Source organism: Ptiloglossa arizonensis, chromosome 2 (genome assembly GCF_051014685.1).
Source record: "Ptiloglossa arizonensis isolate GNS036 chromosome 2, iyPtiAriz1_principal, whole genome shotgun sequence".
Taxonomy (NCBI): domain Eukaryota; kingdom Metazoa; phylum Arthropoda; class Insecta; order Hymenoptera; family Colletidae; genus Ptiloglossa; species Ptiloglossa arizonensis.
In genome coordinates this window covers 16,670,074-16,688,583 of record NC_135049.1, presented here as the reverse complement: position 1 = coordinate 16,688,583, position 18,510 = coordinate 16,670,074, and the positions used below count along the sequence as shown (strand labels likewise).

Sequence of the window (18,510 nt, the reverse complement as noted above, 5' to 3'; positions counted from 1 at the left end):
TGCAAAACTTGCCTACCAACAATTGAGCTTCAGAAGAAATTACACGAGATACTATTAACACAAAAAACACTATTCTCCGAATTACTATCAACGTTAATCGACTACGATTCGTATTGCCTCGAATCGTTGACGATATTATTATCGACGATGACAAAGTACGTAGTTCTTAGATCGGAGAGAAAATATTGTACTGTGTAAACGAGCGCGATGTACATACAACGTTCGATCGTTCTGAAAATGAATTAGAAAACGTAACGGGAACGTATAATATCAATATTTGCTGTAAAGTAATTATACCGTGGACAGTTATATTTTCTACAAGGAAAAATTGTTAAATAGAAATTTATAAATCGTTCGCTTACCTTTCGCGGAGAATGAGAACGTCACGATCGAAACGAAGTTTAATTACACCGCCGAGAATTAAATTCCCAACGAAATTAAATTGAAATCAGTGAGTTGAATTAAATTTCGCAAAGAAAATAACCGTCTCGGCAGAAATGACTATTCCAGCGCGAGAAATTTGCCTATGGTCGCAGATTACCTGTATATATCGAACGTTCCATTTACGACTCGCGACGGTTATCGACTTTCTGACAAAACGATGATTCCGTCTATATCTACGTCGACCCTATTAATTTCCTCGGCTTTGTTAATTTAGTGTTCGTCACTCTCACAATTTTCGATTAATCGGACTCGTGAAACAAATTGTGCGTAAAAGCGTATCGTTGGTTGTATCGCCACGTTGAATCGATCTCGCGGAACGTAAGACTACGATGACAATTTTTTCGGTAATCGAATCGCGAGAGTGAGTTCACCGTTTCTACAAGTCGAGTGAATTTTTTAAATAACAATCATCGAGTGGAGAAAACTCCGCGGGAATTCGCGCGTTCGCATCCGCTCGACAAACAATCGATTTCTCGCACGTTACCGACCGAGACGTGTTGTTTGGAGGCAAGCGTCTCCTGTTCGAAACTTAACCTGTCACTTTCGTTGCACATTTCCCGCACACACGATTTTACGACGCTCCACCGCTGAACGAGGAGCTCTTTACGACTCGTAGACGAACGTGACTTGTGCACAGGACCGATTCTCGCAAAGCCAATCGAGACTCTCTTCCTCGAACCTCTCCATGCCACTCGGTTTCCTTGCCGTTCGCGTCAGGTTTTTCGTTCTTTCGTTCGTTGGTCTTCGTCCGTTGGCGATTCTTTCGATTTTTACGCACAGAACAACGTACTTTCATAACACACGAACGTCACACGTTTCACAAGCGTTACTGACGATAATTTGTCGGCACAAACGCGATTTCGTCCGGACAGCGGCGACAGCGATGTGGCATTGCTGGCGGGTACACATGGAACGCGACCCTCGGCCATGCGTCCGAACAAACAGCTGCCGTCTACCCCCTCTACTGGACGCCCCCATCGTTCCGCCTAGTGATAGATTCGACCGTATCGCGAGTAAACGAACAACCAACCAATTATTTAACGTTTCCGATTTCTTGTTTGAGAAGAGAATTGGACAGCAATGGTACTACTTTTTTCTTACTTTTGTAATCGAATAACGAAAGTAATCGCGATAATCGCAATTCTTAATAAATAAATCATCGCTAAGATTAATTATGAGCAATCGTGAACTACATTTGTAATTACGCAATCGCGATCCCGTAATTTGTAATCGTTCGACGAAAGATTACTTTCGTTTTTGCTATTTTGTTAATTATGTACTTACCGGTTCAATCGTAATGAAAAGTGTAATTATTTCGTGATCGCGAGCCTGGGTGGTTACATTTGCTTTGATTATTTGTATTATTCATTAATCGTGATTGCTAATTACTCGGTAATTGTAATCATTAATTTAACTCGATTCGATATCATCAATTAAATTACAATTTACCCAATATTAGTTCGAAATCGTTTTGAGAATAACGCGGCATGTAATTGTAAAACGTAGTTAATATGTAAATGACATATTTACCGTAAAAATGAAAGTATACAAGAAATACTTACGGTATTGAATACTTATGATTTTAGTGTATCAAATCGATTGGAATATTTGTCAAGGTATCATTGCCATAAAAATAGGAATGAAATTAATTATATATACAATGAATAAAAAATACATATCAGACGAAGTCGTAATAGTTGGCTTAAATTGATTAAGGGTTAATTTTGAATAAAAAGAAACACCAAATATCAATAATTGTATTCTAGAATTATATTTAGCTGCCTTTCTCTGAAGACGGTTTCAAACTTGAAGTCGGAAATGAATAAAAAGAAATTAAAGTAATGATTTTAACGAAGGAAACCTTATACATTGGATCGATCGATTCGTAAATTCACATTCAACACAATCCCATCACTAGTTCCGGTATTCGCGATTTGAACGTGGGTACCTTTCTCCAAGACTACTTTTTATCAATGAACGGTGCTCCGATTGATAATCGAATGATTTTTTCTCAACGAAAAGTAATGCTCGGAAATTTTTTATCCCGTTTCGAAATACAACGATTTGCTAAACCTCGATTATAACATCACTCGCTTTGTCTTTATTCAGGTCATAAATAGAGGTTTCGAAATGATAATTTGCTCAATCACAGCTACTGCACTTACGCTATTAACTCCGCATCTCTTTAATGATTGTAAATTAGAAATTCAAATTACGATTCAAGGAAGTTAAACTATCGCATTCGAATTGTTTTCATTTCCTCGTGTTTGTGTATACGTATCAACATACAATGCGAGAGAAAAGTGCAATTATCATTACATTAAATAACCAGAAGTATCATAATCCAATTCTGACGAGAAAATACGGTTAGGGCAGGTGACAGGTGTCAATATTTATTCAACCTTTTCTACCCTTTTCCATCGGTTGATTATACATCTATTCTTGTATTTACAGACGTAGATACTCTCGACGTTATTGTATCGATAAGTTTGTTTGTTGAAAATTTCTTAGCTTTCTGTAACTCTTACGTCTTACTAGACTGTTGCACTTATCGACCAGTTATTTTAATATTTCGTTAATCGTTTGTACCGAACGAAACTGATTGCTCAATTCGTAATTTAGCGCTACTGTTGGTACGTTCCATTGATTTCACTCAAATAAATATATATACATTTATCGTCGAGATATTTTCATTCTATGGTGAATACGTATTTGCTTTAAACGACCATCTTCTCGACAAAATTCTGCCTACGACAAATACTGTTATCTTGCATAATAACCATCAGTTTTCATGAATGTATTCATTATCGTCCTACGAGTCTGGCAAAGAATGCCAGGTAACTTTTCTTCTAGCACCACGGAAAATGAGGGTTCGAGAGACCAGTTACCGTGATTCCTGCACTTCGCACAAAGTACCTGATCGTGGGCAGGTATGCCCAAGTACAACATTGAGTTCGAAAGGCACGTTTCCGGTTAGTTGGGAACACGTGGCGCAACCAGCCACTGATCCACGTCTCAGAGACTTTTAAAGAAGTCACTCGTACGTCAATAGCTATCTAGAACGTTTCTAGAATGTTTGTGTCTAAATGCAAAACGATTGATCGACGAATAAGTAAACGAAAATTTTAATTCATTTTTTTTATTCAATGTATACTTTTGAAAATATATCGTTCCTTAGTGTTTAAGTTATTGGGATGTTCGGAAAGTCATTTCGTTTTCCAAAATGGAGAATATACAATTTAATAAAATGTTTATACGCTCTAAAAAAAACGTGTTTCATTTTCACAAAAAAAAAACGAAATGATTCTTTCTGAACAATGCAATAGAATGTGATTAGTTTTCTTTGTATCTTCTTGCGATGCTTCTCGAATGAAAATATAAACGTTCCTTATTATGTTTTAACAATATCAATATTATAAGTATTCTATTAAAATGTTCCTTTATAATTTTCATTTTGAGAAGAACAACGTGATTTTATTTTAAATACACTCGAGAATATCGAGAATTTTCGGACAGGATTTCCGAATTCTGAGAAGTGAAAAAGAGGAATTCAGGAATTCCTAAAGCACGAGAAACAAAAAATTCTTGGTAAACACAATCACCGGTGTTCACAGATGTCACTCAAGGTCGAGCCACTGACACCTCACGGTATCCTTCACAACTAAACGTCTGAGCTCTATGCTGTACATACTTTATTATTTTTTTTGTCTAATATAGACAAAAATTATTCAAAATGAACACCTTCCTATTTACATAATTTCTTCACGGAAGAACTATTGCTTTATCTTGCTCACTCCGAGTGTATCATGTTCACTTTCCTCGATGGATTATGCACGCGAATCTGAATTGCAGCTCGAGATAAAAATCGATATCGTCCCCTGTTTTCATGTTCACTGGTAATTCGATTTTGTTATTTAATAACGGGAAATACTGTATCTTACATCCTGATATTATGATTTATTGTTTTATCGTTTCGTACATTATTATAACTCACTCCATCTCATTGCGAAAGACTATTAATGGTAAAATTCTTTATTATTCTTTTTCTATTCTTAATTTGTTTCTAGCCTTCCTGTTGTTTTTATTCATGAACTTCATATCTTGTAATTCACATTTTTAATAACACAGCACATATATTACACATGTATTATTTTTTCTTCTCTTTTTCTTATTGTACGTTACTTTATTGTATCCTTACTGCATTGTTTTTAAAGGAATTAAATTTTGGTGCAATTAAAATGTATTATTACTATTTACAATCACCTCAATAGTGTTAGTTTTCCCATGTAATTTCAATTTAGTCGCAGAAAAATTTGATGTCAAGTTCCTAAAATTTGGAGCTGATTAAAAGTTTATTCCGACGCAATATTACGAACCGGGAGCACAAAAAAACAGGGAAAGTTGTTCGTCTCGTTAGGTGAAACTTCGCGAGGAAGGTGTCCATTGTTCGTTGAGAATTTCATTTCCACTCTTTCGGATGCACGAACAATGCACGGTTCTGTTCGCGCGAGAGAGAATGCGTCTCTGTGAATAAATCTCCATGCTGAATTGTAATCGAAAAGGAAACTTCCGTTGGCTGCAAAATTTTTTTCAAGTTCAGATAACAGAATTTTGAAAAATGCAACCACTTCTTTAACGAATATCTTCATTTCTTACCGATACAATTTAACCGTCTCGAGTACGTGAAAATGACTACACCCTAAGTGTTTAAGAAAAATTGTTCGAATTCTACCCAAGATAGAAAATTATTGTATCTAGAATTATGAAATTAAATATTACCGCGATCTGAAGCAGTAACGAGAAATATTTTTGATTGTAGTTTTTAAATAATTTGTGACACGGTAGGGTTCAAAATAAATTTCTTTTCCTTTGTACTCAAATGTTTCATACGTTCGTACGGTTGTAAAAAAAAATCGATATAATGCAGATCGTGTTCCTTGTTCCTTTTTGTCAATTATTAGAGAATACTGCAATTAAAGTCTCTCAAACGAAAGATTCGAATGAAACGGTCCGTAACAAAAGTACGGCCGAACGTGAGACAATATAGGAGTACACAAGTGCGATTCACGAAATATATTTCCCAGTGGCGCGCTGGAAAATTCAGCACCGCCAGGAAATTGCAAGTTCGTCGACGTAGACATCCTGTAACGTACGTGATAAAAGCCGCCACACCCATGAATTAAATCCTTTACAATAAAAACAAATCGAGTGACACAATTGCCTGCACGACTAACCAGCCAAGTAATTTTATACGAAACTTTCATGAATTTCCAGATTTTTAATCAATCGAGAATTTCGATACATCATAATGATTTCTCTAAGAAGAATAAGGTACTGAAAATCTACTGTTCTTTTTTAAGAAGATACTATTTTATTTTGTACAGAGTTGCTCTGGTTTTTTTTTTCTTTTTCTTTTAAACAAACGTAACGCGAAATCGTGCACGACTGTAGATGCATGACTGTAAGTTCAAAAAATAGTTCGAACGAACGAAACCGTGAATCAAAATTCATTGTAGAAATACTATTAAAACGTCAATCGATTTAATTGCCTTCGCTTCCATTCACGACAATTTTGCAAACTAATGGGCGGCTTTAATTAATCCGCGTAATTGGAAATAGCCGCAACAGGACATGGTTAATTCGTTCAACTGTGTCGTTAGTCGCATCGACTTTCCATTAGAGAAAAATTAATCGAGATTAAACGATACTTTGTAAAGATCCTTTAGAATAGTCTCATTGACTATACAAATACTTTTCGTAATTTTATAAACGATGGTAATTCTATTTCCCAATAAATTTTGTCAAAGTACATATAAATTTCGTCTTTAAAGAATTCTAATTAGAAGTCGATACGATATGTGTGTACAATGAATTTTATAAAGGAGCACTGTAAGTTAAAATTGTGAACATTTTAAAAATGAAAAAAATTATAGTTAAAGAAATACCTAACGAGTTAGATCATTGTAAGTGTAACATTTGAATATACAAAAAAAAAAAATAGATCTAAAATGACCTGATATATCTAAAGAATATAAATAAAAATAGTAACGAATGAAATATCTGAAAAATAATTGTTACAATATTTCAAATCTATTTCTCCTGTACATATACACGTGTGCAGACATGAAAACGTGTACCTAAAATGATCGCGAGTACTCTTCAGATACTTACTCGACTAAAATTTGTCAATTTTTGAAATGTTCGCAGCTTCACTTCGAAAAACTCGTTTGGCAATTTCTGCACGGGAAAAAGTTAAAACACGCTATTTGATCATTGGAAATGGAACGTGATAAACCAAAAATAATTCACGTTAGTTTTTTCTCGTCTGAGAATTTAATTAAAATTTCTTATTCCCGGTCCACGCTGTTTTCCGTACTTCGCTGAACAACCTGATCGCGTTATCGCGAAGATAACGAAGCTTGTACTTCAGCATGTTAACTGCCGTGGGATCTAATCATGTTAAGTGTTGTTCATTAAACGAGCGATTTAAGCGTGGAAATTTTAACTGCGCGGAGAATTGTTCCCCGGCCGTTTCACGGACGGTAATTAATTTCTCGATAGAAAGTAAACTTCCTTCGTGGAAAGTTCATTAACGCCCTTTTGAATTTTGGAAAGGGAGCTTTCGTCGGTACTCCGAAGTCACTGCTTATTTAGGGCTGAAATTATTGGCTTGTTCCGAAAGTCATTTCTTTTCTCTTTAGTAAAAATAAAACACGATATTTTTAGAGCGTATAAACATTTTATTAAATTATATATTCTCCAATTTGGAAAGCAAAATGACTTTCCGAACAACTCAATATTTATCGCGTTTTTCTATATCCGAGTAAGCACTAGAACACTTTAACGATCGAAATATTCGGTAAATATAACTGAAATAAATATTCGAGTATATAAACGATGTAAATATGTATTTAATCTAATATAAGTCGCATATTCGAGTATGTTGCCTTTGCGCAACATTGTTTTATTCTATGCATCGTATATACATATGTACACACTTTCTTTATCCGCGTAACAAACGTGTCATAATAACACGTATAAAAATACAAAAAAGAAAAATTTTCTCGTGATTTTTATCTAGTTTGATTGATGGATGGGTCGATTAAACAAATTTCACGCTATAGTGTCTGCCACGTCGAACGGTGAGGCGAAAAAATTTCCGATCGTCGACTGTCACTGGCTTCGACGCGTTTCGTTCACCATCGTCATCAAGTTTGTCAAAGGAATTCTGACTCGAGTATGCAGCCAACGAATAAGTAAGGAATCGCTGAGAAATTCCGAAAAAGCGGAGGCGGAGTGGTAAATGGAAGATGGACGAACGGGACGAGTCGGAAAAAGAGGGAAGAAGAGATAGGAAAGAATAATGCATTTTCCGTACCTTGAAAGGTAGCTTATGCGCGCGTAGCTCGCGTCTGCATTATGCACTTGCATTCAAAGACTCCTGGAAGCATTAATATTTCCAGCGTGAAATATGCGACGGTTTCGTATGGGTTTGCAAAGCACACTTTACGACTGAACAGAAAATTAACGAATTAAGGTGTGCACCGCGCGTTGAAGATTCTTTTTTTGTTGCAAAAATAATGTGCAATATCCAGCTGCATGGAAAACGGATCGGCGACAACAAAATTATACGTTGTATATTTCATAATTTTACTTACTCCTTGTTAATGTTCCGTGTTAATCTACATCGATGTAACACAGAATAAACGATAAACACAATTTTTCAGTGTTTTCGCTTAAGCCATTTTCGTAATATTAATATAATTGAAGGTTTACGTAAAGTAAACTTCGTGGGAATTATTACATAATGAGAACCATACGTAACGTTTTCTACTTTATGGAATATTTATTAAATTATTGATTCGTTTTAATTTCAAAGTTTCCCCGTCGGCTTCTTTAATGTATTCCGTTATTAAAATTAAATTAGCCTCGTAAGTTTCATTTCTGTTGAAAAACCCTCTCTCGCGAACGTAATAAAGACCACACTGTTGGAATTTAATAATTTCTGTAATTTTATTTTACAAAATTACCGAAATTACCTCGATGCAATTGAACAATATTACATTATTGTCCATGTTACCAATTATACGAGTGATCGGACGTATTCATGGAACGTGAATAATTTGATTTTGACAAATTGTAATAATTCATTCTGTCTGTAGGAAACTGAGAATATTTTTATTCGTCATTCGTAAACGATAAATATGGAGAGTGAACAACTTCCAACTATACTTCGGACATTCTGCAACAAAATGGCAATAAATTCCCGATTACTGGAAGCCAAGAATGCGCCTAACAAGGGAAACTTTCAAAGCGCGACAACGCTTGAAAACTTTACATCAGTGATTTTCAAACTTTCTGGAAAGCACTGAGTCTCTTAAAACGATATTTCTGCATTTGAAATATATGTATTAAACAACTTTTGTTGCATCGATTTCAATTCGTACAAAAATATGTGGTTTTCATTGATTTCTATCGATTGAATCGCTTACTCGTTAAATATAACAAAATTATTTAAAGAAAAGCCTTTAGCCAAATGAAATGCTTGCCGAACTCTTCATCTAATAAATAAGTTATATTTATTTACTGTATGTTACAAATAATGTGTGAACAAATTAAAAATCGAAAAAATTCAGGTAGCACATTTGTATAATTTTATTTTAATTAAAATTCAAGAATAAAAGGATTTATTACTCGAGATAAGTAAAATATTTAAAATGGTGTAGAAAAGATATATATATTCCTACAGTTGTCAAACTCCGATGATAAATATTTTAATATGAAAAGATACGTCTAATAATAAGTTATCCATATTTTTCTATATTGAACATTTTCTTCTCACCTTCCCCAATTGTAAACCTTATTCCAGAGGACGTATTCTCTGGTTTATGAAACGCTGCATCAAATGCAGGGTGTGCATTAATTAGCAACAGATTTCCAGCAATTCGTAGGGTGTCGCAAAAATAAAAATTACCGCGAGATACAGTTTTCCGTTGAATGAAACTAGGACACAACGTGTTTGTTACAATATTATTACAACTTGCAATTTGTATAATGCATACATGTTGTTACTGGCTTTAGCAACGATGACAAACTATAGGATTTGCACGGGCGAACACATTCGCATCGTTGTAGATATACAGGGTGTTCCACTAGAAACAGATTATTTTCATATCTTTGTTGTTGCTTTAAACGATAGAAAAGCGTTTCTTAAAAAAGTTGTGTAGTTATTATCACACAATATGGTGACAATAGTTCCTTTGTGAATGAAAATATAGACGAGACGTCAATTTTGTTTTCTTAAACGAAGTGTCCAGGTTTTGAATGGTAGAATTTTTTAAAGTAATGAATTTTAAGAATAAAAATATTTAACACATCTGTTCTAAACCTAGACGACTCGCTTCTAATCGGACACTCTGTATGTTGTTCTTACGAGTGCCAGGAATTTTGTTCCCATTTTCATTGCAATTTTTAGCCGAAACCAACGGCGTCTCATTTGCAATGAAAATAGCAGTTATTGTCGGTAACGGTTTGTATTCCGCCAGCGAAATCGCAAAAACTTTCTCTTCTAAAAGAAGCACCTCAAGATTTTTAGTTTCTTTTTTACGAATAAAGGAAGGAAAGAGTCTAGAAAAAATAAGAACAATGGAATTTTGCGATATTTGAATATAACGTTTCCATGGTTTCCTTGAAAACTGTATATGCCCCTACTGTATTTACAGTATTGTAGAAATAGTGATACATAAGCAAATAGTCGATAAGTTTGATTTACGCTCCATTGTTGATGCGTCGAGGGAACTATAGTAATCTCTGTCAAGTTGTCACAGATTTATCCCCATCACGAGTAAACGTATCTCACTCTCGTCCCAAGTGCATACCTTCCTCTTGAATTGTCTCGTTTCGATTCCGGGCTCGTGACAACTTGAAAGGGAATACTCCAATCAGACGTCTCTTATTCGTAGTAAAATTGTGGGCTCGATATTGGTGGATACCAATAACTGTTCCCAGAATATACAGAGTAAAACTAGGAACAATTAACTACCCTATCAACATCAATAGAGATGTACTCTCAATTGCTATTCATTCACTTTTTTAATCGTTCAGTTAATCGATTAAAGATCTCTGGCTGGCGATCAGGTGTGTTGAACGATTGATGAACAAAAAGATTCACGTCTAACAGTGTGTCATCTGACACTATGATAACTCTATACTAATGGTGAAAAATCAGAACGCTTTTCCAACAGGGTTCCACTAGGTGGTAGCCTCAAATCTCTTATTCAGGTGAAGGATCGGTGACCTGGAAATTTGCGTAGTTTATCACGAACGATATATTCAAGGATCTAAAATTAACATTCACTGTGCAAGTTAGCGTGAAATGAAAATTGAACCGTGTGTTAATCTGTCAAGCATCTTGCGCCTGACGAATCTCCGCTGTCTGATTTTGACTACACTGATTTCATAAGTCATAGAAACGTTCGTAGATCGACACACCGCCCATTAGAATCCGCGCGCGAAATGACGTCCGTTCATCTATCAGGAGCATCGAACAACCCGCAGCGAGATCGGGAAAATAAACGAGCCGAGGATATTTTAAGATTAGGTCTGTCACACGGACGATCCGGGCAATGTCGAGTCCAAGATTACCAAGGAACGGGGAAATTATCCTGCCACTCGACTTCATCTAACGTGAGGTGAAAAAAGCACACTTTAAAGTGACAGGTACGTGTACAGGTAGTTTCATTAAATACGAACGGATGAAGAACGTACGAAAGTATTTGAGTACACCTCAACGTGCGAACGTATCTGAATAGACCTGAACGTGTGAACGTATCTGAATAGACTGAACGTACGAACGTGTCTGAACACATCTGAACTTACGAACGTATCTGAATACACCTGAACGTACGAATGTGTTTGAGTACACCTGAACGTACGAACGTATCTGAACACATCCGAACTTACGAACGTATCTGAATACACCTGAACGTACGAATGTATTTGAATACACCTGAACGTACGAACGTATCTGAATATATCTGAACATATCTGAACGTATGAATGTATCTGAATACACTTGAACGTGTGAACGTATCTGAATACACCTGAACGTACGAACGTATCTGAACATATCTGAAATTACGAACGTATCTGAATACACTTGAACGTTGAATTTGGTGATTTAAATATTTGGTAAATATAATTTCAAGACTTCGTATATTAGTGCGTTTGAATATTTACTGGTGTGATCAAGTACCTAAATGTTCATAGTGTTCGAATGCTACTACGTGGACTATAATTCAAGTCTTTTAAGTTCACTATTCTTTTTTAAGCTCTATTTTCATTTAAGATATTATAAATATTTTCCTTTCGTTAAACCATTGTATTTTAAAATCTGTCGACTTTAAACAGATTCAATCCTTCGCACACGATATTCTACCCTATTGTATACTAGTATTTAGTATGTTACGAAAAACAATCGTTGTATTTGCATCTGTTTATATTTTCACAACAACTGTATTACTGATTTCACTCACTGGAACAGTTTACTCGTTTGCGTGACTCGATAATCGGTTAACGACCATATGTAATGTTTACACGCATCACCAATGCCCACACCATACAAATAGTGCAAATATATAAATATCTTCTTACTTGAATAATATTATTCCAGTAATAATATTTTAATAACGTTTTTCGTAAATTCAAATGCTCGAATAATGATCTTCTAATATTCAAATTTTCGATAACGTTCAAAAACTCAAATATTGAAGTCCATTCGTAGTTATTTGTTGCAACAGTACCTGTTATTGTTTTATGAACTATATTGTGGCTCAAATTAAGCAGAGTAGGAATATAAACAGATCGTAACCAACATTTAAACCGAGTCATTCAACCTTTAACCGATACGTTAATTGTGAGTAATATATTTGAAGACACAGAATTCACATCAAATTTATCCCCATTAGTTTGTTTTTATAGTACAGTTTACCCTTGTGCCATAATTCATTGCATCCATTCGAAACAGTCTGACCTCGTTGGTTTGAACAAGACAATCAATTGGGATATCGTCGCCACAGTTCATAGTGAGATTTACGATCCGGCCAAATTCATATCAGGATGCAGTAGACTGTAATGACTAACGACTTTAATTTATAATATCTAAATATATTCGTACGTACCGACATATGTATAAATTAAAATCACGGATGGGACATTATAAAAGCATTTGAGTGTCGAATAAAATATTTTCCTTCATAGATGATTCTAGGTAACCTTAAATCATAGGTCATTGTATAAAGATTCAAAGTATCTATTATGGAGTAAACCAGTAAAAAATATATCATTTGGTTAAAAAAAAGAAGAAGTAGTTGGTAATCTTGAATTATCTGGGTTACATCCATTTTGAAATAAAAAGAATAGAAGATGGTACCACATTATAACCTCCAAGTCTATTCTGACCAATTTCTAACACAATCTTTTCTATCTTCAGAAATAGAAGATGTGTTCAGGTGGACTATTTCAAATATCTTACCTTGTATACGAATGAAATTAGTTACATCTAACCTAGTTTGCAACGAGCATTGAAAACATTTGAAACACCTGTAAATTGGAAGCAACCAGATGAGACTACGAGCAATCTAGAACAAAACCTCGTTTGTTCGAAACGACGATTATTAAATTTTCAATATTTGTTAAAATTGAATTTTTAACTTTAAACTCGACAGAACATCGTCATTGGATAGTAACATTGATCCTTTGAATCTCAGCTGATAATCTTTACTTCTGGGAAACTATTAATGGATATTTAAAAGGATCAAGTACATAATAACATTTGTCAAAGTTAGATTAATATTAGCACAAAGCTGTACCTCGTCTTTGTACCGTAATGTATACGTATATTACTTCTATAGATTAATATATTTTTCGTTTCGTTTTTTACTTCGGTATCATCTTTCATACTTAATTTCTCTTTTGTACAATCTTGGTGCGATAAAGACACACTATTATTATTATCATCGTTACTATTATTATTTTGATTTCGCGCAAGCTCTCCCATTTACTCTTTAACACGCGATCAATGACTTTTATACGCTGGAGGTTGACTGACATTTCACCGTGGCGTGATCGTGTTATCAATTACCGCAATAATCTAATTTGTCCCTTTCGTGCAGTATTGCGAATTTTTTACGATGTCGATCTTTCGACGTCAGGTAACGGTTTCCCAGCCGACTTTAAAGCGACGTGTACTCGTCATTAAACGTAGGTGTGTCCACGACATACGGCCTGGTCGATAAAGCTTCCACGGCTATTGGTTTCCGCGTTGTCGATTGCAAAATACATTGTACATCAGGCGAATTTAGCGCATGCGAACTTGTCGGTACAACTGTTACGTGCTATTTCCTTTCTGTTCGAAAATTCGACTGTCACCTATATTTTAAAGCTGCTACATGAAACCTATTGCAATACTTCTCAACAGCAAGCTTCCTACTGTGAATTTTTCGGTGTTTTTCTTGTCTCTTCTCTTTCATGATACAATTACAGCAGGTAAGAATTCACGGTTTCTTAAATTTCTTTCACTATAATTTTTAACAACTCCGATGTGTTTCTTACTGACCTACTTTTTTACTTTTCTAACAGTAAGTGATTCTCTTACACCGATACCATGTATCTTCAGACAACTCTGTACTTCTTGTATTATTAATCTAATGTACGATTGAAACGTTTAAATATATAATTGGTTAAACTATGCGTGTGTTTATTATTAGCAGTATTCACTGATATCGAAATACGTGGATTACAATTGTTTAATTTCGAATATTAATTAAACTACTGTTTACCTTTGAATTGCAGTTTGCGGTTTCCCTTCAGTATGTCGATTATATATTGGTTCTTCAATATTATGAATTACGATGAAGCTTCTCTCGCATAGTCCAATGTAATCACTGATGCACTCACTAATTGTAAAGTAATTCGATACGAAATCCTCGTAACACAATGATATCGGGGTTTCGAAACAATAATTATTCTTTTTAATAAATTTCATCCAGACTCTGCTGGAATACTAATTACGGATTCTTGATCATCACTTCCAAGAACGTATCACGCTTATGATGACGCAGCGAACAGACATGTAATGCATTCTTATGCGACTGTAGTCTTGATTCACTCTCGTTATGCAGTGATTATTATGCTGCACTGTACCAAGCACAATTGTCTTCCACGAAAACGAAATGGAATTTTTTTATCATTCAATCGAGCGTTAAAATACCTTAATGGATGGGATTGTATCAATAATGAACAAAAATCAAATATTATAATTTAGATAATTCAAAACAACGTTTTAGTCATAATTGCATTTAAAAGTAACACCGTAATTTGTTACTTACCAATGATAGGAAAAACTTCAATATGAAATGTGTTAATTATATGGCACTCATCCAATAGAAGTTTTAATTTTCTTTGTGTTTGGTATTTTCAAAGATATCAAAATGATTTTGAATCATTTGCTTTAGTCCTGCCTCGTGACCAATAAAATGTCAAATTCAATGACTCGTAACAATATGCCCTTTAAGTCGTGTAAAAGGTCATGATAACAGATAAACACTACAAGCTAATTAAAAGCATTGCTAATGCGAGAGTCAAATATTTTGGCCGTTCAAAGCTACTTCTTCACCATCTTTGGATTTCTCCAAATACACATTATTAATAATAATAAACGAAAAATAAAAATGACCTATAAACAATTATATAAGAAAATGATTGTAGAAATTAAAGCAATGTAAATATTATGGTACCTAGAATCAATATTACTACAATCACTTTTGTCATTAAAGGTGCTGAAAGCTTGTTTAATTACATAAAAATATTACCTAACATTTTCACGATTAAAGTTTCTATTATCGTTTTATATCACCTTAATTATATTCGATTGTTTTCTAATTGGGTCGATTAAGATATTTTAACCTTCGATTGAACAATTTTTAATATTTTTTCGCGATAAATTACCGATTATAATTTTCTAATCCTGATATAAATTCCTGTGTACCACTACATTTTTTTTCACACTGTATTCGAGGTTCATTGGACGAAAAATTTTCTGATTACTTCATATACTTCGATGTTTACACCCTTCAGTCGATCAGAAAGATTGATCATCCCCGATATTTTGGGCGCCGCGTCTATTATTTGGCCAATGAATCAACGTCTATTCTGGACGCAGCATTTATTAGCAACGTTATCCCAAACACTCCCGTATTCCCGCAAAATCGAACGGATCAATGAAAATCGTTGCACACGAGATCGCTTCTAGCTCGCGATGAAAATTCAACAAATTCTGTTCACCGAAGCGATAAAGACTGATATTACCGCGGAATATTCATCAAAAGATCAATGTACCGGGGCCGTCCTATCATTGAAATACGACAGGCAAAATTTGCATTTCGTTTCACTTTCTGCGACGCAATTGATTTCGAATTGTTCACCAATTTCGTTCACGATGTCGTTTCTTCTCTTTTACTGTATTATACTTTAACGTAACATCGTTAATACAAACTATACTCGTCACGGTAAAAATTTGTAACGTGAAAATACAGTTGCACCAATCGTTTTCTTTTCAAATTTCTCTTCTCTTCAAAATTGTCCAATTTTAAAAACTTTCTATTTGGAAATTTTTGAATTTTTCGTAGTCTCGGTTCGAATACTTTTGCTCGATCGAATTTTTCCTGTTATCGATTCTTGTAATGTTTCACGACCCCTAGATGCATCCAATCGATCGCATCTATCGCTCTTGACGCTTGATGCATAATGTCCTTCGATATCAACACGATAGGTCAACGTTACCTTTCAATTCGCTTTCGTCTTCATCGCGCGGTCTGGAAATTCGTTCGGGATCTTGATTCGCGGTTGAAGTTCACCGGTGACGATTCGACATTTCGGCTCGATTACGAAGAGAGCAACGCGAGAGTTTCAAATGGGTCCTTACGACAGCAAGGAAGGACACCGACTGAAAGGAAGGCTTGCAACAGATGCATAGTACTGTTGGGCATCGGGCCATGACATCGGGGCAGGTGAGTTCGAATTTCGTCGAGCTCAGGGCCGTACCTTGCGCTCAAAGGACAAAGAACGGGTAAGGACAAGTAAGAATTGAACGTACAATTAGAATGAAAATTAGATTTGAAATCGAGAAATGTTTACTTCGAACGAAACTTTCGAGTGGAAAACGAAAACGAAATTGAAACGAAAATAAAAATGGAAAACGTATCGAAGAATTCGGAGTGCAAGTTAGACGGTACATTGGGACAATAAATAGGAATAAAATGAAAATAAAGCAAGAAGGCAAGTTGAATAATTTGCAGTACAGATCTTGAAATGGGAATAAAATAGAAACGAAAGTGGAAAATATGTCGAAAAATGTGAAGAGCATGCTTGCTCGTAGAATGGGAGTAAAATGTAAATAAAAATAGAAGTGAGAAATTTATTGAATAATTTTAAGTGCAAACTGGAACTTTCAATTTTTCTAGTTCAATACATGTTCTTCATAAGTGCTGGCAGTTAATGTAGCTTATCTGTTTTTACACATCAATTTATTTAAAAACGTTTTTCTTCGCACATTATTAATGATAGTAATTTGTATATTTTTAGAACACGATTCCAAAAAACAGTTCTCGAACTATTCTTTCTTTTTGTATTTTCTAAATCAATATTGTCACAAATAGAGGTACAACGATAAAGTTGAAATGTTCAAATACATAATTATCTAAACGGTGGTATCTACCATTGTCCTTGTCCCATTGTACACAAAAATAATTCGTTTATACTTATTATTACACCGAAGAAGATTTGAACATTTTAAATATACCGCCTGCAAAAGACATTTAAAAAAATGGATCGAGCCAAAGTTAGAAGAGGATCGTTCCACTGAAGCTGCGTTGAAAATTGTGCAACAAAGGATTAACAAAAATTGGTACAAATTTGCACGTTACGCTGCTACCCTAACAGAATAGATCACCTAAAAGCGGATAAATGAGTCCTGAAGGCCACCTGCTTTTCAGTTCACTGGATAACGGGTGACCCGAGCGAATCCTTCAACTATCCTACCAACTTATCGGGCTTGAATTTATCTCGGTTAGTATAACTTGAATTTATCTCGGTTACTATATCTTCGGGTAACAGTGGTCGAAGGCTGTTAAGAAGTTCCTGTGTCCTCCGAGAGCTATATAATCGACACTGGAAAGATCTACAAGCGATCGAGACTACGCGAGACGAGAAAATAAAGTTTCCATCGCGTGCGCGAATTCTCTACGTGTTTTACCAATCTCGTTTACAGCGATCGAGAGACAACGGGGCTTTCCGACGAGTTTACGCTCGAAAGGTGAAACGTTCGATGAGAATTTTTACGAAGGAAGAATCTTCGAAAACAACGAAACACGTTATACAAAAACCAAAGTTTAACGAACTATTACTTTTCGAAGAAAATATTTCGATTTATATCGATGCTCGTTGCACGAAAATTGAAATACTTGAACAGCGATTTAACCGAACAACTCTAAATTATAGACTGTTCATTTCGAATCTTTTGATATGAAGGAGTAATAGTTTTATGAAAATACGGTTTTGCAAGTGTACGTACCGGTGATGAGAATTTTCAAATACTTTTTAAACACCCGTTACATCGATACTTGTACTACAGGTGCCGCCCTTTTCCGGACTGTTTTTCTCTCGGTCTGTCACAGGAAGAAGGGTGGACAAGGTCCTCGTAACGGAAAGTTTCAGGCTACACGCATAATTGAATGCAGAATTTGAAAAGGACGGAACACGAGAGATTATGGGAATATGCAGTTCGATCATCGTGATCCATAAATACATGTAACCGAGTTCTTCATTGACCGTGAATCGTCTTACCGATAATATTGTCTGTTATAGATTCATTAACCCTTTCGTTCTATTTAAATTTTCTTCGGTGTATTAACAAGTATAAACGAATTATTTTTGTATACAATGGGACAAGGACAATAATAGATACCACAATTTACATAATTATATATTCGAACATTTCAACTCTATCCT

The 18,510-nt window shown here is 35.0% G+C and overlaps 1 protein-coding gene across 6 annotated transcripts in view; it reads right to left on the bottom strand.

The window, feature by feature from the left end:
• The window catches only part of Wake (ankyrin repeat and fibronectin type III domain containing protein wide awake), a 211,141-nt gene that overhangs the window by 39,686 nt on the left and 152,945 nt on the right, over positions 1-18,510 (bottom strand). For 2 of the 6 annotated variants that reach the window (XR_012994364.1, XM_076327806.1), the window contains exon 1: positions 542-1,335. The exons of 3 other annotated variants lie outside the window; for them this stretch is intronic. The gene's annotated coding sequence lies outside the window, so the exon portion shown is untranslated. Of the gene's footprint in view, positions 1-541; positions 1,336-18,510 lie in introns of those variants that run through there. One more of the 6 variants, XM_076327807.1, reaches the window with a different exon arrangement.